At 36.9% G+C, this 24,886-nt stretch overlaps 1 pseudogene; it reads left to right on the top strand.

Annotated features, from left to right (window-relative positions):
- Positions 1-4,195: 4,195 nt before the first annotated feature.
- On the top strand, positions 4,196-24,633 carry LOC148092601 (small ribosomal subunit protein eS6-like; annotated as a pseudogene).
- The last annotated feature ends 253 nt before the right edge of the window (positions 24,634-24,886 follow it).

Consider the following 24,886-nt stretch of genomic DNA (forward strand, 5'->3'; position numbering starts at 1 on the left):
CTGTAGTTTAAGAAAGGTGTGGGATGATTATTTTTTCATTTGTAAAATAAGACCACTATTTTAGTTGGTGAATTGTAAACATGCTAATATTCCCCAAGCTGTACTGCTAGGGGTGGCTGCAGTTCTAATATCCTTCACTTAAAGTAACAACACAAACAACGTGAGTACTGCTTTAAGGGCACCCAAAGGCACTTACTCAATTGTTATTTGACTGGGCTTGTGTAGAGAAATAACAAAAAATCTGAGATACCATCATTTCTTTATAGGCAGCTAGGTGCACAATCTACTATTAATAAATGACAAGAAGGAAAAAGCTATCACATATTGAGCCCAATCACAAAGTAAATGCTCAGTAAGTGTCAGCTGCATCATCAATGCCATCATTGAACTATGACAGAATTGTGCTAGTAGTTTGTATATTTCCTGAAAATTACTTTTCACAAATATGTGCAATAGGTACTGTTGTTATTTTCATTTTTACAGAAAAAGAAACGAAGTCTAAGGAAGGCCAATGACTTGTTAGAGTTCACTCTGTTACTCGTATATCCAATCAAAATGGGAACTCCAGTCCATCTGATTCCAAAACTAAACTGTAGTCTGAACCAAGCTGCTGTTGAGATTGAGACGCTAACTCAGTATAAGCTGCTAGTTTCTTGCACAGCATGGAAAGAAAGTCAATTTGCAGTCACTTTGGGGTTAAATACTATTCTCAAAAACTTACTTGCTTATTGTGATATCACAATAAGGTAACTGTATTATATTATGGTTTATTCTTTTTAAAATGAGAATGGAGTCACTTTTTATATTACATTTGTAATTTTTCTTGTTTTTGCTTAATATCTCATGGGCATTCTTTAAGTTAGCACATATTGATCTGACATATTTCTCACAATTGCGTCCCACTTCATGGTATGGATAAACCACCTATATCTAAACATTCTTTGATTAGAGGGCATCCAGGTTGCTCCCAGATTGTGCTCTGACAAATGATGCTACTACATACAAACAGTCTATATATATATGTACACATATACTTATATATATATGTACATATATATATATATAACATTTATACTTCTATCTATCATCTTTCTATCTATGTATAGAGAGAGGGGTAGGCACATACACACATTGGTACTTTATACCCATAATAGATTCCAAAATGCTAGCCAAATAGGTATAAACAGATACAACTTTTTCTAAACTGTTTAACTACTTTTCACATCTACTAGCAATGCATGAAAGTATCTGTTTCTCCCTCTCTTCTCTATTTCTGATTCATTGTTATTTTTAGCTTTTGAAAATCTGAGGATGAAAAATGGTCAGTATTATTTTTATTTTATATTTCCTCACTAGTCAAGGTGTAAAGATATTAAAGTATAGTTACATTTTACTTTCTACTAAATATTCATTACATTAGTTGTCTGTTTCCCTGTTTGACCGAGTTATTATTTATTAAGTTGTATAAGCTCATGGTGTAGTCGCATGAAGGGCTACGAAGATCTGAAGTTCTACCGTACTTGCAAGCTAACAATTAGTCTGCTATGATTTTGTGGATACTGCCAGAAGACACAAGGTGCCTGGGCCAGAGATGAAGGGCACCATTTCTCACATCACAGGGGGCATCATGAGCATTAGCATATTTGCGTGAGTTCACCTTGCCTCCAAGTCCCTAAAGGGTGTCCAGATGGATCCAGAGGATGCCTGCCCATGCAATGGGTTGTGCTGCAAGAGAGAAGCCCTAGCCATAAGCATACTTGTCCTTTGCTCTGGAGGGAGACAGTATCTCTATCTTTTAAAGCTATTTGCTATACATATATCTTTGAAAAGATAGTATCCTGAAAAGGGCAGCTAATGCCTTGCTTATAAGATGTGCAAAAATACAAAAGACACACTGAGAATTGTCTCACAGCTCTTAGGAAAGTCAGCCTCTTGTCAAATATGTTGTATATGTTTCCTCCCAGTCACCACTTATAACAGCGTCTATGCTTGTCCTTGTCTGTCCTTCTTCCTATGTCCCTTGCTCTGATATGTGTGCTATTCTCATGGTAAATTCAGTACAATAACATGGAGATAATTTCCCTAATTCTGAATACAAATGATTGCTTTTGCTTCTCGTCAAAATGAAAACAGATATTATCTAATTGCTGTTTTATGAAAATATGTGTCCATTATTGCTGTTTTGTTTTTACCCTGACAAATGAGGAATAAAAGACATAGAAAAGGAAGCCCGTGGGGACTTTTGCCCAATCAAAATAAAGACTTAAGGTTCATAACTCTTTTCTATCAGTGTAATTGCTGTAAATTCAGAGGATAAGCAACATCAGGATCCTGCACAGAGGAAGGCAGAGGGGCTGGGGAGATGTATGTTTTGTGGGACTTGAAGCTTCTATAACATGGAAGGAAGGGTATGCTTGAAGTGTAAGAATACAAAATTACAAACGCAGCATCGCTCTGGCCTGAACCAATCTATACAGTCTGTACAAATGTGGGGCCCTGAAATGTCAGTTAAACTTCTTCAGCTTCACAGTAAATCTGCTCTATCTGGTAAGGGATGTGAAAGAGAAGGTTGAAGCCAAGCACGATGTGAAGCTTTAGCTTCTCTAGGCCATCCTGCTGCTTTAGTAGCTCAGCTAAATATGCAGCATTGGTCTCTCATGCAAAACATTCCATAGCCTCTGGCCTTCCTGACCTTGGGTTATGCTGAGCTGCTGTTCAAGATGAATGACGTCTTGTTGAGTATGTCCACTGGGTGCAAAAATTATCACATCAGATCCAGCAGGATTACCTCAATGCTGGGGGTAGGGGGTTACTGCAGCAATTCATCCTGTCAGGTGCCTTCCTGTGACCTTTCAAGTGTTTGTAAGAGTGAAATCTGTACTAAATGGATTTGGAAGGTAAAGAAGGCAGGCCAAGAGGTGTAGAAAAAAGTATCAGAATATTAGGAGTGACCTTTAGAAATGTGCATGGAATGAATCAAGATAAAGTATTTTCAGACAGCTTTAGTTCTTCCTATTTCAACTTTCTGGTTGTTTATATATGTCTTTCTTTTAAAAAAAATAAATAACAATTGGTAGAACTGCCTCTTTTGGTTTAAGTTGCCCCAGTCACTTGGTTCATATTTCACAGCTAACTTTAAAAAAATAAATATTAATTGATGCCTAATATCTGCATGGTATTCTATAAACCACTGACACAAAGATTATTACAACACTCCCTACCCTTACAGAGTTTACAGTCTTCTTACAGAAATTAGACACAGATAACGCAAACGCTCCAGTGGCATGAGAGAGCAATAGACAGTTATCTGAGTTGAAAGAAGAAATACTTTTAGAGTAGCATTTAAGATGAACCTGAATAATGAGGCCATCTACAATGTAGACACAGAGGCTGTTCCAAGCAGATGAAGGGTAAAGTCTGGGGGTGGGGCAGAAAATGCAAGAAACAAAAATTAGTCCAGTTTTAGTTGGATGAGACAGTAAAGTCAAAGATTAAGCAAGGATGGTAGTGGGACTAAATCACTGAGACCTCTGCACTCCTGCCGAGTGTAAACCGACTAATGTGGTCAATGGGAAGCCAATCGCTGCAGAGGGGTTGGAATAAACAGGGAAGTAATTTTGAAAAGTTAAGCTGAAGCATGTATGTAGAGTAGAAAAAAGAAACAGGCAAGTACTGGGAGGCCAGATTAGAGATTAACAGAGCACACAAGGCACTGTAGTAGTTATGAAGACAAAAAGGCCTTTTGTAGATCTCCTTGCAGAGAGCGAATCTCATCATGGGAAAGGGAGGTGCAGGAAGAAAGAGGGTGAGAGCTTCCTGGGAACCTGGCAACTCTGAGATCTTGAAGGGCAACTTATTTTAATTGTAGTATGTTATCATGTTGACATATACATTCTTTATCTCTTCTCTTTACCATTTTATGTATATTGCTGCCCTAATGCCCTCTTTCTCTCCCCTTCTTCTGTGACTTCATCTGCCATCTTATTTAGCTTTGTTAATGGCACAGTGGATTAAAGTCCCCTAACACTGCAGAAACACTGTGTGATGTCACCAAAGGAAAAAAAAAAAAAAGCTGTTATTATTAAGGGGTATGTGACTTTCCTGAGATTTCAAGACAATTTAGTACAAGTGACAAAAACATGCAAACATAAGTACCATCAACTGCCTCCAAGTGTGCAAAAAAGAGCACCAAGAGATGGCTGCCCTGGGCGGAGATGAAATACTACAGAAACTGGAGAGAGCGAGGAGGCGGCTGATATCAGGTGGTGATGCTGAGCACAACCTTCAGTCACAGGGCGTCAGCAGAGCTGCTATGCGGATGTTAAAGATGGAGGCATTGGTGGGGCATGGGTTACTAGAGAGTTCCACATTGACCATGAGTCTCCTGTTCCTCTTTTACCTCTTCAGCTCCACTTTGTTCTCATGATCACAGTCACACAAGCAAGTGATGGATTCAGCAGGAGAGATGATCCTATGTTATGAAATTCTGTACAGCATCATCTTATCCTTACAAAGATTTTCTTCCCATGTATTTTCATACCTCTCAGTTCTGCAAGGCAGAATCATGCAATCTTGATTTTTTTCCTATGAAATGTCAACAGATTCCTGACAGTTATAATTAGAGACAGAAAGTGAGTCATGGGTTCACAGTAACTGATTTCTGTGCCAGAAACGTGAATCACACTCTACCTGAGAAGTAGGTCTACTTGGCATCATTTGGTAAGGACTTAGCATTTGCCACCAAAATCGGCAGATTTGTTCAAAATTTCAGTGTGCCCCTTGCCACATATTATGGTGGGAATAACCAAAGATCTACCAATACCAGGATTTGAGTGCCACAGAAAATTATGGAATTTGTGTAGTTGTACAAGAGCCTTCATTTGCATAAGGCTTTGCAGTTTGTGGATACTTCGATTTACCTTGTACCACCAGATATTGAAAACAGCCCTGCAAAATGTCACAAAGTCAGTAAGGTCGGAGCACCCCTAGAATCCTGGTTCCTAGCCTAAAGTGGCCGTCAAACGTAAAGCTTACAGTTTAGAGACCTCTTGTAGGAAAAAAATACAAAATCACAAATACATAATTTGGTACAAAATGAACATATGCTTAGAATGAGGAAAGAAATCACAATAAATTACAAATTTTAAAAGGCTGACAAATAGCACAAACATACAAATTCCAGGAAAATAATTAAAATTTTAATAAATGCCCAAGACACAATCTAAAAACTTTTTTCCTACAAGTTTTGGCTGCCGGCTATTATATTATTGTTTAATATAACCATAATTTTGTGATACCATTTTCCATAGAGAAAGCATAATGACAAATTAGTCTTTCCCTTAGCACAACTGATTGAAATGTTTATTATTGGTCATTGAAATGCATAAAACGTGATTCTTCACACTTAGATTTACTTTCTGTTTGTAGTAATGCTTTAAGTTTGTGCTGTCATACCAGAAATTCTAATAAATTCTATTATCTCTTTAAAATATTATATATGTGTGTGTGTATATATATGGCACTCGAAACTGTGTTTATTCATTATTGAGGCTATTCTTCACAGAAGAGGACTTATGCTTAGACTTGGTATCAATGAGAACTGAATCCTATGTTTACAATTTTACACATCTGCTATTTGGAAGAATTTATCCCAGGCTACTTCAGGGTGCGTGCACTTCTAACCTTGTTTCTCCTCAATTGCCCACATATGTGCTATGGTGGATGCCATGGGACCTGTTCACACTGAGATATGACCTCAACCCTACACCTTTCTGACATGACACCATGTGAGTTGGCCTAGTGGGCAACTTCTAGAAGCAAGTTCTACCTTGAGTCACAGATGTGACTGCATACTTCAAATATATCTCTTAAACTACAAACAACAAAAATATGTGTGTATCCAAACTAAATGTATCTCTGACTTTACTTCCCCTCACCTACATACCTCAAATTCCTGTAGCCCCACAAATACTGTCATATGGGGGGGGGACGGAAGTAGGAGCATCCTAATGGAATGAGACAGCAGTCTTAAGGAGGAGAGGTCAAAATACCTTTCTTTGCAAGTGTTATAAAACCATATGGCCATATAGACACACTGGTCCTTGGCAAGGACCTAATCAAATGAGGGCCCTGATGTTTAATTTCAATTAGCCTCATGTTAAGTCTGCCTCTGAATCAATGATATATGAAAACAAGTAACAATTATTGACTTCATTCACTTTTTCCATGTGTATCACAGGAGAAGAATGGCAAGAAAAGATTAGTGATAGGTTATAGTTCTTCAGGCTTGATCAAGGATCAGGGTATGAGGTCAAGCAGATACAACAGAAGGAATTTAAGCAGGAAAACAGAGTTAGAATTTTAATTGAAATGTAGGAAGAATCAGGCAAGCGATGAGAATAAGACAGAATCTGAGTTCAGGATCACTGGTTGAAACCACAGAAGCAGCTATATCTAGAGATGCCTTCTCCATCTGATCTTGGTTTGTGTGTGTGTGTGTGTGTGTGTGTGTGTGTGTGTGTGTGTGTGTGTGTGTGTGTTTTTAATAACACCTAGATATTATAAAAACACACAGCCAAAGACATTCAACGTAAGGAACTGTCCACTCCAGAGTATAAAAGGAAAGACATGCTGGTGTTATTTTTAGTTGCTGAACAATTGATTACATAAACCTCTAACCACTCTGGTTTGTTTGAGACTCTAGTGGCTTTACCAGGAACTTCTTTCTAATGAGTTACTCTATCAATGAGTAACCCAGCTGCAGGGATGCTCTATCATTAGTGCTTCAGGGGGGTTGCAGATAATGGCATTAACATAAGTATTTCTAAACATTTTCTTTTAGAGCTATTAACTTTTTTGACCTTGGGGATTTAGTCACTCATAAGGGAAAGAGTATCAGGAAGAATCTTTTATTAGCAGAAAATACATACCCACCAAAAAAACCTTCACATTTCCAGAAAAATATTAATGCACTCCTTTTGGTTCCACCAGTAATGAAGGTTGGTTAGAAGTCCAATGTTTAGCATAAGTAGTCTGCTATTTTCCTTGAAATATCTGCATGTAGCGCCACAAATATGTGTGTCTGTCAAGCACCCCAGAGGATTCTTATGCCCATTGTACTGAGTGCTGAGAGTGACAGAAGCTCCTATAAAGGAGTGGAGATGTATTTAAGACAGGGTCCTTAGGTACCATCAAGGCAGCTCAAGGAATTGTCTCAAGTCACAAGTTTAGAGTCTCTAAGAATTGTAAAATGAGGATGCCTGCATATTTGAATTCTCCCTTCCCTCCTCCTTGAGCTATCATGCCTGGAGATGAATGCCTTGCTAATTAGGACAACTTTCCTGCTTCTCATTACTGCTTCCTTGCTTTTTCTCCTCTACTTCATTTTGGTGTTTTCATGTCCTTCCTGTTCATTCTGGACTCACAGGACTGAATGGCGTCTCAAACCCAACCAATACTTTAATTCCCTCTGTGATATTCCTCAAGTGTCATCATATGATTTTGGCTTGATTGACTCTATTGAAAGGGAATTCTGGGGCTGCTTGTTCCATTTGTGGATACTATTTATCATTAGAACCATCTTTCTTATCACAAATCAAAATATGTCTCTCTATAATTAGCATCATTGGTCATAGCTCTGCCTTCTGGAAATATATTTGGCAATTGCATTCTTCTTCCACATGACAGCTTTGGTTACAGTCCAAAGGATGAGTATTTAGCTTTGAATGCTTTGTAATGTATCCAGGGTGAAGGTATTCTATGAATGTGAAATGGGAATTAACAGTCTCAATGGCCATGCCTGTGATAATATCTTCATACCCAAACCTTCAGTAGATAAAAGCTATAAAACTGTCCTAAGAAAAATAATCTGTTTCTAGAATAAATCAGCAGAAAGCCAGGGAAACTTGGTTTTGTTTATGTGTTTGTTTCAGTAGTGGTTCTCAAAACCAGGGCAATTTTACCCGCCACCTCCAACCCCCCTCCCTGACTGCAGGGAACATTTGGCAATGTCTAGAGACATGACAGTCATCATGCTTGGGAGAGGAGTGCTACTGCCATTTAGTGGAAAGATGCCAAAGGTACCGATGAACATCCTACAATGGCCAGAACAGCTCCCCACCTTCACACCTCCACCCTCACAATAAAGGTCATCCAGACTAAAACGTCCAGTGCTTAGGTTAAGAGACCTCTGTTAGAGAAAGCGCTAAGAAGCCAACAATGAAAAATGTATACAATGATTGCTTGCTACTCACTCTTTCTTGGGATTCCCTTCAAAACAGCTGAAGTTTTCATACTCCATGTCACCTTTCACCTGGAAAACTGTTAATATATTTTAACAAGTTAAGACCATCATTGAAATGTTATCAGTCTCTTAAAAATTTATCTCAGGGGAAAGGGGAAAATGCTGGCTCTTTGGACATATGTTTTTGAATGTTTTGTCTATATATGGTCTCTGAATGGCCTGAGAGAATCAATCACCCTCTACTTCAAAAATAAAACAAATGTCAGTGCATAAGAGCCCAGCTTTGAGGTAAGATTCTCAAAATCAGCCTTCTATAAACACTTTAATTCAACTTCAATAAAATGAACATTAATGTAAATATGTTTAAATTACATATTAACTAAAAGAGAGCCAAAAGTAATTTTAAAGCATTATTATTCATTTGCATTTTATAATTATTCATGATAGTGATATGAAAACAGAGAAGACATGATACCTGACTTTGACAAAAAGTCTGGCGAAAAAGACAAAAATATAAACCATTTACTCAGAGCTGATAATCTTCTTTCTTATTCCACTGACACACACACACAAAATATCAGAAGAGCCCTTCTTTATTTTCCTGCCACTGAGTCCTTGGACTCACCAGCCTCTGTAACCAGGTACTGTATGCTCTGCCTCCACACTGACTCTGGATTCACTGCCCATGTTTTCTATGGGCCAGCTTCTCTCACATACTAGGTTCCCCCTCTGCCTGCTCAGGGACTTTTCTCATGCACTTATCTCCTCTCTCTTCTCCCTCATCAAATCACCACTGCCCGTCTTTTCTGTACCACTGACATCATAGAAGCAGGCTATAATATTTATTACAGCTAGCCCCCTCTCTCATCTCTCCCTTTACCCTCTTAGCTCAAACCCTCAGCATCATTTGACAGTTCACCACTCCCCCCTCCTTTAATTCTTATTTAACCATATTCCCCTGACTTTTTTCTTACCCATATGGTTGCTACTTCTCCGTCTCCTCTGCCTCGAACTTCTTCATTTCCCAACCCTAAAATGCTATAGCACCCCTTATTCTTAGGTGATGCCATCCATTCCTATGGCTGTCAACACATTCCATATGCTGGTGAATCCCAGATTTGTATTTCCAGAATGAACCTCTCCTCTGAATCTTCATACTTTGTTCTGGGATAACTAAAGGGCTTTTTTAATTTTAAGAGATCCAAAACTGAGCCCTCACTTCTCTCCCCTACCCCTTGAAAAACGTGTTCTTTTTCTAGAGGTCCTTATTATAGCAGTTATGATAAAGCAGCTCAGTTAAAAACCTTGCCTCCACCCTTTATTCCTCCCTCTTTCTCAAAGCTTTTCTTCCAATCCACCAAATAAATTCTGATAGAACTAATTTCAAATAATATCCTGCCCCAAGCCATCTCCATCTCTCTCCTGGATTCATCGGCTGGTGCCCCCAAAAGTCTTCTGCTTGTGCTCTGGTAAATCAACAGACAGTTCTCCTGACAGTAGCCAGAGCGAATCTTTTAAAATGGAAATTATGCCGTGTCACTCAAGTCCTGGACACCCTGTAGTAGTTCTCTAACACTCAAAATAAAATCCTAAATCTTTACTGCAGTCTGTTAAATCCTACTTTATATGGCTCTGCCTATCTTTTTACTCTCATTTCCTGCCATTTTTCTCCTTGGCCTTTTTACTTCGTTGGCCTTTTTACAAGTTCTAAACACTCTCCTACCTCAGACTCTTTATGCTCATTTGTAACCACTTCCTGAAACAATCTACTCCCAGGTAATCACATGGTTCATCCCCCCTCTTCATCCATGTCCCTGCTCAAGTATCACTGATAATAACAGCCCTTCTCTAGCCCCATACCCTGCTATAATTCTCTTTCTAGAATTTACCACCACCTGATATGTTATAAATTAGTTATGTCCTATTGATCCCACTATTATATAAACTTTATAACCACAGGGTTTTTGTTTTGTTCTCAGCTCTATTACTAGGGTCAAGAACTGTGCGTGAAATATAATAGGCACTCAATATGTATTTACTTGACTACTGAATGAACTAGTGTCATTCAGCTTGATATATCCTAGGACATGTAACCTTAACTTTTATAAACTTGATTTATGTCACTTATCTACAACCTTATACTTTTGAAAGCAGTATATTATGCCTATGTTGTTTATAGTTAACTAAAAACAAGCATCCATTCATAAAACCACCTATATTTGGGCATATCTTACCCTGAGGTGAAATCAAACAACATACAACACAGTAAATACTGTAATACCGAAGCACACTAATAAGTGCAAGTAAATGATTAAAATAATTATCAATATATTGCATTACTTAAAAATTTTAGTATTATAAATAAATAAAACAAAACCGTATTTATGACTTTAGTAATTTTTTTTTAAACCTCAGCAGAGGATATTTTTTCCATTGCTTTTCAGAGAGTGGAAGGGGGAGAGAGACAGAGAGCGAGATAAAAACATCAGTGTGAAAGAGATCCCACACACGCCCCGACTGGGGCCAAGGATCAAGCAGGCAACTGAGATATGTGCCCTTGGCCAGAATCAAACCCAGGACTCCAGTCCACAGGCCAGTGCTCTAACCACTGAGCAAAACTGGCTAGAGCAAGAGTTTAGTAAATTTTTTGACTGAAATATAATGACCCTCAGATGCCATCTTAGATATGGGAGAAATCTGAGCTCTTAGAAGAGAACTGCAGTATATCTAATGGCTTTAAACAATATTTGATACAAGAAGCAATATTACTGTCTTTTCTGAATTAGGTTTTGATACATTCCCTGATGTCTGGGATTTGAAGTTTGACAAGTTGACAACACTGGAACTTCACTTTGTCACCGGCAAGTGGAAACATATACTTGAGACTCATTCTAATAAATGTGCAACCTAAAAAAATCTGAATAATGTTAGCAAGTCATAACATGCAGAGATAAACAGACTGATGTTTCCCACCATTCCTGTGTAGACTTAGATTAACTGTCAAACTCCCAGAAGCACTAAAAATGATGAGTGGAGAGCTGTTTGCCTCAATCTTGTTGAGAATAAAATTCTGACACTTCTTATTTAACATTAGAAAGGCAACTAAATATCTGCCAATATAATATTAAAGCACTTGACTGGGAGGGAAGCTACCTGACTTATTGTCTTTGCTCATCTACTGAGTAGTTGTTTGATCTTGAGCCTCAATTTCTTCTTATTTTCATTAATTACTAAAAATGGAAAGTGAGATAAAATAACTCTTCTTTATGTCTTCTACTTGGGACCAATCTGTGTTATGATTATAGTCACAGAGCCACTTATTGGAAGAGCTGATATTTGAATTTGTATCAGTCAGGATAGGTAAGGTTATGCTGAAAAAACTAACAACCTCCAAGTCACAGTGGGTTAAAACAGTAAAAGTCTAATTTGACTCATGCTAAATGTTAGTAGGCATGGTGTGCTTCTGGCTGACTATTCAAACAACCATTTAATGGAGTCACCATCTTGACATATGTTTCTACAATCACTGAGGCAGGAAGAAGGGAACATGACAATTGAAGGTCTGACCGGCAGTAACACATATCACTTCTAACATTTCACTGGTGAAAGTCACACAGATGTACTTAGCTTTAAACAAAGTAGGGAAGGAAAACTAGAATATTTTGGGGTAGCTCTACTGACTACCACAAAAATCAATTTGGGTCAAGAGACCATATTGTTTACTTGTATGTTAGAGGCAAGCTTATTAGTATATCCTGGTGTATATCAGATTAGCAGTGTCTATCTGTTTCTCTAGAAAGTTTATGGGAGAAAAGAGAGAAAAGATATATAAATAAATAAATTATACTGAATGTAAGGGCATTTTTGTGTCTCTACTTGGACACATGATATAAAATATATATTCATAATGTAAAAATATATGTATTATACATGATCTTATTAATGAATGTTTGAGATTTTCACAGGAAATTTAAACTTGTAAATAATCATGTGAAAAATAATTTTTTATTCTTGTTATCACAGGTAACAAATATGAGAATCAAAAAGTAAAAACAGCAAAATAATAAAGCATTTTTAATTTTAAAAAATAAATGATAGTATAAGCTGTATAATGTTCAAAAGCACAGGAGCATTGGCCATAAAGAGCACATCATTCTAATCTTTTCTCCCCTAGACATATGGTCTTTAATCCACAAAACAACCACTGTTTTTATAATGTCTTTAGAATTTATGATTTTTTTTTACTTTATTTTGATTCAATAATATTACACTATTACAGATGTCCCTATTTCCCCCCATTTGCCCCGTCCACCCAGCCCCCAGCCCCCCTTCCCTCTGGCCATCACCACACTGTGGTCTGTGTCTGTGGTTTTGCATATATATTCTTTGGCTAATCCCCTTACCTTCTTTCATCCCATACTTTCTCCTCTTTCCCCTCTGACAGCTATCAGTCTGTTCCATGTATCCACGCCTCTGTTTCTATTTTGTTTATCAGTTTATTTTGTTCATTAGGTTCCACATATGAGTGAGATCATTTGGTATTTGTCTTTCTCTGCCTGGCTTATTTCACTTAGCATAATAATCTCCAGGTCCATCCAGGCTATTGCAAAAGGGAAGAGTTCCTTCTTTCTTACTGCCATGTAGTACTCCATGGTGTAAATGTCCCACAGCTGTTTTATCCACTCATCTACTGATGGGCATTCAGCTGTTTCCAGATCTTGGCTATTGTAAATAATGATGCTATGAATATAGGGTTGTATATAGTCTTTCAAAATGGTGTTTTGGGATTCTCAGGGTATATTCCCAGAAGTGGAATCTCTGGGTCAAAATGCAGTTCCATTTTTAATTTTTTGAGGAAACTCCATACTGTTTTCCACAGCGACTGCACCAGAAGGTATTCCCACCAACAGTGCATTAGGCTTCCCTTTTCTCCACACCTTGCCAGCACTTGTTTGTTGATTTGTTGATGGTAGCCATTCTGGCAGATGTGAGGTGATATCTCATTATAGTTTTAATTTGCATCTCTCTGATGATTAGTGACATTCATTTTTTCTTATGTCTATTGGCTATCTGTAGAATTTATGGTGTTTTTTTATTTCACAGTTTTGTGTGTGTGTGTAGGTGAAGTTAGCAATCTTTCATGGGTTCTGTTTTTTAGCTTTGTGGTGTTTTAAATTGTCTTATTCCCACCTACTCTTCACCTCTACGATATCCTTGAAAACCAGCAGCCTTGTGATCCGCTGTGAAAATCATCAGCCTAGCAGCCACTTGGTAGGGCAGAATGGATTTGAAGCTCCCCAAGAAGTTTCATTCCCAGAGAGATGTTGTTAGTTGGCCGACCTGGTAACCCCTGTAAACCACCACTCACAGGACTTGACTTTATTCGACCCAAGTCAGAACTCACTCAGTGAGAACAGCCCTTTCTTTAGTGGAACTTGTCTAAAACTATCAGGAGAAATTGTTTAACACTGCAGCTACCTGAGGCAGTGATAACAGTTGGGAAAAACAAGAAGTTGACCCAAAAATATAAAAGAAAAGGCTAAGAATGAGATGTCCCCATTGGGCTTTGGAAAGCTCTGACATATTCCTGGGAATCTAGAAGGTTATACACATGTGCAGGGTTGTACTTTGGAAAGACTGTAGTCAGGGATATGTATGTGCTGGGGAAAGACTCAAAAAGGTCCTAAGCTTTCACCTATATAGCTCTGCACAATCCACAAGTGAAGCCTAAGGCGTAGTGCAAACTGCCACAGCATTAAAGGTTTGCCCCAACATACACACAAAGCCCCTTGGCAAAGACTGGGAGACTTACTGCTCAGTACATTTAAGGAATTCCCTATCCATCTGATCACTGAGCAAACTAAACTGAGCCTTTAGTGGCTACACATGACAAAAAGTACAAACAATCAGAAAAACAACAAATCCTTGTTGTGTGTGGGGGGGGGGGGTCCAGAGTAAGCATATATATTATTTAAGGTGTCTAGTTTTCAACAAAAAATCATGAGACATGAATGAAACAGCAAGGTATGCCCCATACAGAGGAGAAGTTAGTAAAAACTGTCCCTAAAGAAGCCCAGATAGAATTAATAGAAAAAGACATTAAATCAGCTATTATAAATACGGTCAAAGAACTAAAAGAAATTATGTCTAAAGAATAAAAGAAAATATGAGAGGTTTCTTTTTCAGGGTACCCTGGAGGCGGTGGCTGCTTCAGGACGCTGAACCTCCTTTCCAGTCACAGGCTGCCCGGAGCTCGCTGAAGTGGACCATGCAGACAAACTCCGTACATCCTACGAGACGCTCTGGGTGAAGAGTGAAAGGGGTGTGTGGTTCCATCAGTGGGGGGATGCTAAACAAGGTTTCCCCATGAAGCAGGGTGTCTGGACCCATGTCCATGTCCGCCTGCCACCGAGAAAGGGGCATTCCTGTCACAGACCTAGGAGGCCCGGAGAGGGAAAGCGCTGGTCTGTTCGGGGCTGCACTGTGGGTGCCGATTTCAGTGCTCTCAACTTGGTCACTGGGAAAAAAGGGGAGAAAGGTTTGTGGTCTCGCTGATGTTACTGTGCCTTGTCACCTAGGGCCCCAAGGAGCTAGCAGAATCTACAGAATTTTCAGTCTCTCCAAAGAAGATGATGTCCACCAATAGGCTGTGTGAAAGCCTCTAAACAGAGGAAGTAAGAAACCTAGGCCCAGAGCCCCTGAGATTGTGAGTCCTTTCTCCAAGCATCCTGCCACACAAATTCAGCATACTGCTCTGAAGAAACAGCGGACTAAGAAAAATAAGGAAGACGCTGCAGAATGTGCTAAAGGTTCAGCTAAGAGAATAAATGAGACCACTTATTAGGCCATAAGAAAGCTCCAATAAATGTAAAAAATGTTGTCATTCAAAATATGTTCTCTGACCACAATAGAATTAAATTACAAATCAATAACCAAAGGAAATTTAGAAAATTCACAAACATTTGGAAATTAAATAACATACTTCTAAATAATCAATACATCAAAGAGGAAATCACAGGGGAAATTTAAAAATATTTCAGTATGAATAAACACAAAAACACAAGTGAAACTTATGGGATACAGTGAAAGCAATGCTTAGTGAGAAATTTATAGCTGTAAATGCCTCCATTAAAAGGAGAAAGATGTAAATCCAAGTATATACATTGTGTGGTGTTCCTTTTTCTGCAGTTTCATAAGGATTTATACATCATATCCCATGTTCTGCATAAATCTGCCTTCATTTTCACTTATCACCCCTCTTTATTTGAGAGAGCACCAGCAATTGTGGTTAACTCAATTCTTGTAATGGCTACTGAATTAATCACAGACTCAGCTCAATTTCTATGAATGTGTGATCTTGCAATTCTTCAATAGTTTAGCAATGAAGTGCTGCCTTCACTGCTCAAAAAAATAAAGAAAACTGTCATTTTTAAAATGATCTATCTTTGCCCTGGCTGGTTAGCTCAGTGGTTACAGCATCAGCCAGCAGACCGAAGGGTCCCAGGTTTGCTTCTCACCAAGGGCACCTCTGTTGCAGGCTCAGTCCCTCGCCCTGGTCAGGGCACGTGTGGGAGCCAACCAATCGATGTGTGTGTCTCTCTCCCCCTTCCACTCTCTCTGAAAAGCAATGGAAAAAATATCCTCGGGTGAAAATTAAAAAAAAAGATCTATCTTTTAAAGCAAAATTTACATCTATGAGGCTGCATTTTGCTATTGTACATTTGTAATCATTTTTATGTAAAAGATTACTTTTTATTTACTTTACTCAAAATATCTTTTTTATTAGTTTTTTTTAAAATTTAAATCAAGAATATTTATTTGGAATATATATATATATATATCAGTATTTTCCCATTCTATTTTATTCTCACATATGTTGACATGGTGAATATATTATACCTGAGAAACTACATAATCATTTCATTATATATATAAACTAAGTTTTTTAACCTTTTTTATGATTAAAATGAGCACATTTTCAGTTACTTAAGCATTAAAAATTCTTGAATATGCCCTGCCCAGTGGGGTTCAGTTGGTTGAATGGCACCCCATGCACCAAGAAGTCACAGGTTCAATTCCCAGTCAGGGCACATGCACGGGTTTCAGGTTCAATCCCCAGTAGGGGGCGTACAAGAGGCAGCCGATTCATGTTTCTCTCTCTCCCTCTCCTTCTCCCTCTCCCTCTCTCTTTAAAGTCAATAAAAACATATTTTTAAACAAAACTTCTTGAGCATATACATTGAGACTATATAAGGCCATAGCCGATGCTATGCTGTAGTTGGCACAAAGCACTAACAAAGGGCAACATAGACCATGGAAGTAACCAACTCTGTTTACTAAGTAAAACCGTTAATATTGCTAGAATTATCATAGACATTCTTCACTGAGCAACATTAAGTTAGAGTGGAACCAATTTTTCCAAGAATGAAGACTGAACACCCTGAATGAGACCCTCCATTTTTACTTCTTGGGATATTTTTAGATACCTTTGCGAACACATTGACTCCTTCCCTTAACAGGAGACAGCATTTGAGAAACAGTCTTTGGAGCCCCATTTGAATTCTCATAAACTGGCCCTGGGACAAGCTGCTTAACCTCTCATAGCCTCAGATTTTTCATCTGCAAATGGATTTAATAACACATTATTGAGGGATATGTGAGGATTAAAATGAGATCTTTTGAGTATGTAAAAGGACCGGGCATAAAACAAGGATTACATAAATGCACATTGAGCAGAGTTATTTTATTAAATTAAATAAATGGTTCCTGGTTTTGAGTATTATTTCAAGCCACTAGCATTTATTTTAAAAATTCCACCTCTTGCACCGATTCTTGCACTAAACCCTGATGGCTTAGAAAAGTACATGCTTAATACAGAGATGTCCAAAGTGGGTTAGCTATTGGGAGAATGTAGTTCAGTGACCTGTGAAAGCATTCCGTAGTCCTTGCTGAGCATTAATGGGTTTTAATCTGCACTTTGCAAGAGCTTCAAGAAGAGGTTCTTGAGAATATCATGTTTGTAGGGCATGATCTCCTTCTCAAGAACCAATCATAGTCGGTAGTTCAGCATTAAGTTAAAGATTCTCCGCAACAATGCTCTTTCCATTTAAAAGGAGCAAAATGAGGTCAGTTTGGAGACCAGAGCTGCTTCAGGAATATTACTATAACTACTAAGTTTTGTCTAGTTTAAACAGCTTAGTCATAAAGTTTGAGGTTTCAAAAAGAGATGTGTACACAGAATTTACCTATCTTAAATAGTTCATATTTTGAAATATGTTGAAAACCAAATCAATTTAGATCTGACCTATGTTCACTACAAACTTGAGGGATTTTTCTTCATTACGTGACATAGTCTATTTCAATCCTTCAGATATACTAATATTTCAAGTAAAAACAAGCAGGAGGGAAACCTCCAGCTTATTGTAATCTATTTTTGACATTGCATCAATATGACCAAGCATATCAAATTTACATGACGAGATAAAAAGATGACTTAAAACTTATGGGGGTGTTTATTGTGAGAAAACAAGGTCAATTAATAAAAACCAATGAAAAGAAATTGCTCAAGGCTTCTTACAGTTTAACTTAAGTTTTACCCAGTCTTAAAAATATACTTTGATCCTCAACTTAAGTCATTTCAATTTAACAAATGTAGTGCTTACTATGTGCAAGGTACTGCTCTTGCTAGTTAATTTCTCCCCTCCCCCCACTCTGAGTATGTGGTCCTTTCAAAAATCCATTATTGCTTTCCACATGCCTCTCAGAGAGTCTTAAAGATATTGAATCATTGGTATTTCATAAAAAAAAAAAAAAAAGCAAAAACTTTTGTGCTTCAAAATAAACTATGGAATGGAAAAAAATGTAAATCATAGGGCTGGTAAGGGACTTGTATCCATAAAATATAAAGAACTCTCACAACTCAACAATAAAAAGGCAATCCAATTAAAAGATAAGCAAAGGATTTGAATAGGTGTTTGCCCCAAGAAGATATGCAAATGCCCAATGAGCACAAAAAAATATATTCAGTATCATTAGTCACTTGGGAGATGCAAAAAGAAACAACTTCATGCTCACTAAAATGGCTAACATACAAAAGATAGTATTTAGTGTTGGCGAGGATGTGGGAAAACTGGAGCACTTATACACTGCTATAAATGTACAATGGTGTCCAGTTTAGGAAATAGTGTGGCAGGTACTTAAAATGTTGCACTAAGAGTAACTTTATGACCTAACAATTCCACTCCTAGATATATGCTCAAGACAGCTGAAAACATGTCCATACAAAAGCCTGTAGTGAATGTGCACAGCAACATTTTTCATAACAGCCAAAAGGTGAAAACAACCCAAATGTCTATCAACTGGTATATTCATAAATGTGATACTGGTCAGTCATTGAGAAACAAAGTACTGATACATGCTATAATATGGATAAACTTTGAAAACATTATGCCAAATGAATGAAGCCAGACAGAAATAATCATATATTGTATGACTCCATTTATACAAAATTATCAGAATAAGAAAATCCACAGAAATAGAAAATAGATTCATGGTTGCCTGGACCTGGGGGAGGAGGAATAGGTGACTGTAAACAGATACAAAAGCTCTTTCTTAGGGTGATAAAATATTTTAAAATTAGAGAGTAGTGGTGGTTGTACAACTTTGAATATCGCTGAGACGCTTCAAAAGCATGAATTTAATTGTATATTCAATAAAGGTATTATTATAAAAAACAGTCTATAAGTCATCTTTAGTTTAAAATCTACCCTATAAAACTCCAGACATTTTCTCTCAAATCCACACATACATATGCACGCCCAGCCCCATAGTTGCTGGGTATCTGAAAATGTACAGACTTTTCCATAATTGATTTTTAAAAATTTCCTGGTGTTACAAATTAGCAAGTCACTCCTGTGTCGATGTATAGATTCCTGGACTGTCATAAGCCTTATTTGACTGTTTCCAGTATTTATCCAACATAGTGTCATGCATATGGATCATTCCTGGAAAGGTTCACTGTACCTTCCTAACTAGGAAGACATTAACAAGTTGTATTGATTTTTATCAGGGCAATGCCATTATATTAAAATTTTAAGTGCTTAAAATTTGTCAGTCAAAGGCATTTCTTTATGTCATTTAACATGTGCCACTAGTTAGATAGCTATGAGAACTAAAAAAAAGCTTAAATTAAAATATTTGCAGTGTCATTCTTTCTCCCAAAATAACCCAGTCTGGGAGGCAGTAGTATCAATTTTGCCGAGCCATAAATTCCTCAATTTATATAGGTCATGCTTATTTTTCTCTTCCACAAATTTCTTATCTATTTCACCCAGGCTCTCTTTGAGAAACCACTGGTACAAGAGGGGAACAGAAGTGTGAATTTTCTAACACCTCTTTTTGTCAATATTTCCTTTAAATTCTCCCTTGTTCCATTACAAATTTGGAGCTCAAGTCATTTTCTAGTCAAAAGTTCTCTGTATTTTTTGCCTGAACCAAATGAGGAGGCTCTCTAAAGAAAATCAGGATTTGATTGGCCATTATGAAAGAACCAATTTTAGTCTGAAATACACCAGTTTGTTTCACTTGACAAACTAGAGTAAGAAAACTAGATTATAAATACTGTGATTGACATGGTACACACTGAAGACAACCAATTAAATTGTTAACTTCACATGAGCAAATACTAAATAACGAATTCATATTTAGAATCCTGTGATCCATATCATACAATTGGCATTTATAGAAGAATTATTCAAAAGCTATTTTAATATCAACTCTAAAGAAATATTATCAACTTTATCCCAATTATTTCTTTATATACAATAATGAATATTAACACTACTAGTTGTAATATGAATGGCAAACCACAGACCTTATAATTTAGATCATTTGGGAAATATTTTTATATAAAAATTTAAGCACAGAATTATTATTAAAGCAGATGCATTTAGCATAGTATCATTAGCTAAACTTTTATAAAAGAAAATTAAAATACTAAAATTATGACATTATTTTAAATATACAATCAACTATTTAAATCAAGTGCTTTAGATATATCCCATCCAAATTATTTTTCACAAATGAAATCAGTTGACATGTTAGTTGGATGATATCCTGCCTTCTTGCATGTCTTAAATTACTAAACAATATTCCTATATTATTCCAACAGGTAAGACTGAGTGTTTTTATGTACAAAGAGTAAAATTCTCCATTTGACCTTTTGATATGCTTGAAAGACAAAGAGAATTGATTTACTGCTACTAAAGTGATTTAAGTTGACATTACAATTTTAAGGTTGACCAGCTGTGTGCTAACATATTTGGAAAGTATACCAAAATATTTTTTATTTAGCCTCTCCTTCCCCCCACCCCCCATTCTATGTGCCCTTTTGTTAGTTAAGGGTAAGTTGTGGCAAACTAAAACTCCAACTACAAAAAATAGAACCATTAACTTAGAAGAAAAGTTAACACTCTAATAAACAAAAGTTAACTTTTGGACCAAAAGTCATAGGCTGATGCTGTAAAGGCAAATATTCTCTACAAAAGTGTTATTTTTGCCTTGTAAGTTTATTTTTACAATTTTAATTTATCTATGATTAATATTTGGAATATTTTTGCTTCAACTGAAAAAAAAATCACAATTTGGCAACTCAGGACCATTTTTCTCACATTGTAAGAAATCAGTAGAAATGGGTAAAACATGCTTCTTTAGATGGAGCATGCTAGGAGCACCGTTTTCAGTCTGCTGTTTTTAAGGTTCACAGCACTTTTAATTTCTTAACTTTGCTGATTTATATTACTTACCCCTCTAGGATCTAAGTTTATGACCCCCATCAAAATACATTTAAACAAACAAAATTTAGTTTAAAAAAGTTTAAATTGTCCCATAGCATATCTTCAGTACTTTTATTTTGATACATAAGTACAGACTTTGATCGGTCTTTAGAAGTATTAGTATACCAATCTGGTCAAGTCTAGCTTTCAAAGGAGTTTGAAAAGGAAACCTTAAGTATATTGTGCTCTCTACTTGCTAAAAACTCTGCTCCCCTCAATTTCTTTATAATCAACCACTATGGCCAATGAAGGCCAAGCACTGTGCAAAAGAGTGAGATTAGAAAAGACTGAAAAGGAAGCAATCCTTCCTAATTAGTCACATAAAACATTTGTACTCAAGCCAAAATTGCCTTATTTCAAGATCTAACCTGGAATATAACCTATATAACATTAATATATTAAATGTAAATGCTGATAACATGCAAAAAGTTAATAAAATTTTCCCTAGAACTAAGATAATTCTTTCCAAAAAGGCATAAATATACTTTGTTTATTAATCTGCCATTTGGAATATCAAATGATGTAAGTTAAACATCACTAAATGTCTTTTTAAAAGATAGACACTTGGACCAAGAATAGGTCCTATCTAGCATAGGATTTCACATTATGGAAATAATCACTAATGTATACAAAGAATTATATGCATGGAAGTTCTTCTTAGCCTTATTTGTAAGAGCAAAAAGGAGGGGACAATACAGTAATATAGTCATCAATAGAGTGTTGCTTGAATTAATTTGATACACTGGAAATAAAAGTATAGGAAATGTGTTAATGGCACAAAATAACATTCACAATATCAAATGAAGTAAGCAGGTCCAAAGTAGTATGTGTACCAAGATCCTAATTTCAGAGTAAACATAAGCAAAATAAAAATGAAAAGACATGCAACAAAATAGTAACAGAAATGAGACTTTAGATCTAGTGGATGGAATGGTGTCTCCTCAAAATTCATGTATGCCTGTAAGCACAGAATGAGACCTTATTTGGAAATAAGGACTTTGCGCATGTAATTAGTTAAGATGAGGTTATACTGAATTAGCTTAGACCCTGAACCCAATACTAATGTTCTTATAAGAACTGATGATGCACAGAGACACACACAGAGGAAGACCACATTGAGACAGAAGCAGAGATTGGAGTGATGCAGCTACAAACCAAGGAACACCAAGGTTTGCTAAGAGCTGCTGGAAGCTAGGAAGACGCAAAGAATGATGCTACCCTATAGTCTTCAAAGGAAGCACAGAGCTGCTGACACCTTGATCTTGAATACAAGTCTCCAGAACTGTGAGAGAATATTTGTTGTATTAAGTCACTAAGTTGGAGATCATTTATTACCACAGCCCTAGGAAACTAATACAGTAAATGATCTTTATTTTCTTCTTCAAACATCACTAAGAGTTATTAATAATAGAATCAAAGTAAACTGAGAAGCTTGGTAAATACAATAAAGAATTTTTCAAAACACAATCATGTTTGGTTCATATAATATTGATATGGTTTTAGTAAATAGAGATATTTCTCAGGTGAGCATTGAGAGAATTCAACATGGAATAAATAAGACAAAATATAGTTGGGAACAAAATAGACAGAAACAATCCAAAATATAAAATCTTAGAATTTGAAGATTCACACTTTATCTAGTACATCTAATATTTCAAGAATCCTTCAAACAACATTCCCGACAGGCAGACTTCTTCTGTTGGAGTACCTAGATAGAAATATTTGAGAAGTACTGGTGTGGGAATTCTCCGACTGAACAGTTTAATAACACTCTCAAAGGAGTGAATGACTTCTTCAGCCTAACAAAGAAACTAACTAGAAAGAATGATAAATTTTACTATAAACTTTTTATGGCATATATTGTCAAAAACAATTCTCCATGGATCTCTCATAGTTTTGCATGTCTTGGGAGTACAGGCACTGACAAGCTTTTCTGAATTATTGTTTCAAGAATGTTTATTTAGCAACAGCCTTGGGAAAGAGAGAGAGGGGATGTTTGCTGTCCAGAATAATAAAGACAATGTCCCCTTGAGGGCAAATATTCTTCTAGGCTATTATAAAATATTGGAATTTTCTCAGCTTGGGGTTATTATCCTGTAATGCAACCTGTTGCATGTGCAAACATCACCTGGTCCTTCTCATGTTGCCCTGTGGGTATTGGGGACTGGAAAATCAGCTTAGGAAAATGCTGACATTCTGGCTACTTCTATTGCTGTAATAATAAACTATCCATTTTCTCTGATCCAAAAGTCACATGTCTTCTGCCAGCATCCATGAAATTGTGGCAAGGTAACTTATTAGCTTACAAGTAGGGTAAAATCTTAGACTCTTCAGTTATTGATATATATCATAAATAAGTTTGCAATGTAAATAATAAACAAGAAAAAGTATTTAACTATATAAAAGACAATGGGTTAGTAACCCCAATTCTTTTGGAAAGCTTTTTGAAAAGCAATTAAAAAAGATATTCATCTAAAAAAATGGGGTTTTTAGATAAATATCTGGCAGGTAGCCCCCAGCAGTTCTCAAAAGTAGCATCCTGCTCCTCCAACACCAAAAGCATCCCTGAAGGACCTCCAAAGTAGTGCTTCACAAACCTTGTGGATGGCACTGTAGTGCCTCTAAAACAGGATCGAGGGGCCAGCTCTCACAAAGTAGAGGCTGAGTCTCAGAGCCACCCATATTGGAGACCTGCCCTGCACACAAACACACCGCGACAGTCGCAGCCTGGTCTCACAGACCAGTGACCAGCCATGCCCAACAGTGTACCCACAACAGTCACAGCCCAATCCCAACAGGAGACCATATGCACCCCACACAGGGAATACTCCTGGAGCACCCCACCTTGCTGATGGGGGATTACACTACTAGGCCCCACAGGACACCTTCTACATAAGGGTACTCTTCCAATACCATAAAATGTAGGACATCTACTTAGTACATTGAAACATAGAGTCTTAGGCAAAATAAGCAAATAGAGGACTATGTTCCAAATGAATGGACAAAGCAAAACCCCAGGAAAAGAGCTAAATGAGGTGGAGATAAGCAGTCTACCAGAGAGAGTTCAAAGTAACGATCATAAGCACGACTACTGAACTCAGGAGACGTATGGATGAGCACAGTGAGAACTTCAACAAAGAGACAGAAAATTCATATATTTTAAAATTGGAACTAAAGCATACAATAGATTAAATTAAAAAGTACACTAGAGAGAATCATCAGTAGGTTAGATGATACAGAAGAAAGGATCAGTGACATGAAAGACAAAATAGTGGAAATCACCCAATTAAAACAGCGAAAAAAAGACTGTAAGAGAGAGAGAGTTTCAGAGACCTCCGGAACAACATTAAGCATAATATTTGGATTATAGAGATCTCAGAAGGAGGTGCAAGAAAGGGACAGAAAACCTATTCAAATGGCTGAAAACTTCGCTAACATGGCAAAAGAAACAGAGACCCACACGAAGACATAACACTATTAAAATACAAATGTTAAAGGCAAAGGAAAATCTTAAAAGAAGCAAGAGAAAAACAACTAGCTATAAAAAAATCTCTGTAAGACTATCAGATGATTTTCAGCAGAAACTTTGCAGACCAGAAGGGAGTGGCAGCATATATCCAAAGTGATTAAAAAGCTTTTTCCACAGCGAAGGAAACCAACAACAAAGTGAAAAGGAAACCCACTGACTAGGCAAAGACATTTTCAAATGATATATTTGATAAGGGGTTAATATCCAAAATATATAAAGAGATCATACAACTCAACACCAAAAAACAATCTAATTAAAAACTGGGAAGAAGACCTGAATAGA

This window comes from Miniopterus natalensis, chromosome 8, assembly GCF_054644295.1.
Source record: "Miniopterus natalensis isolate mMinNat1 chromosome 8, mMinNat1.hap1, whole genome shotgun sequence".
Classification (NCBI taxonomy): domain Eukaryota; kingdom Metazoa; phylum Chordata; class Mammalia; order Chiroptera; family Miniopteridae; genus Miniopterus; species Miniopterus natalensis.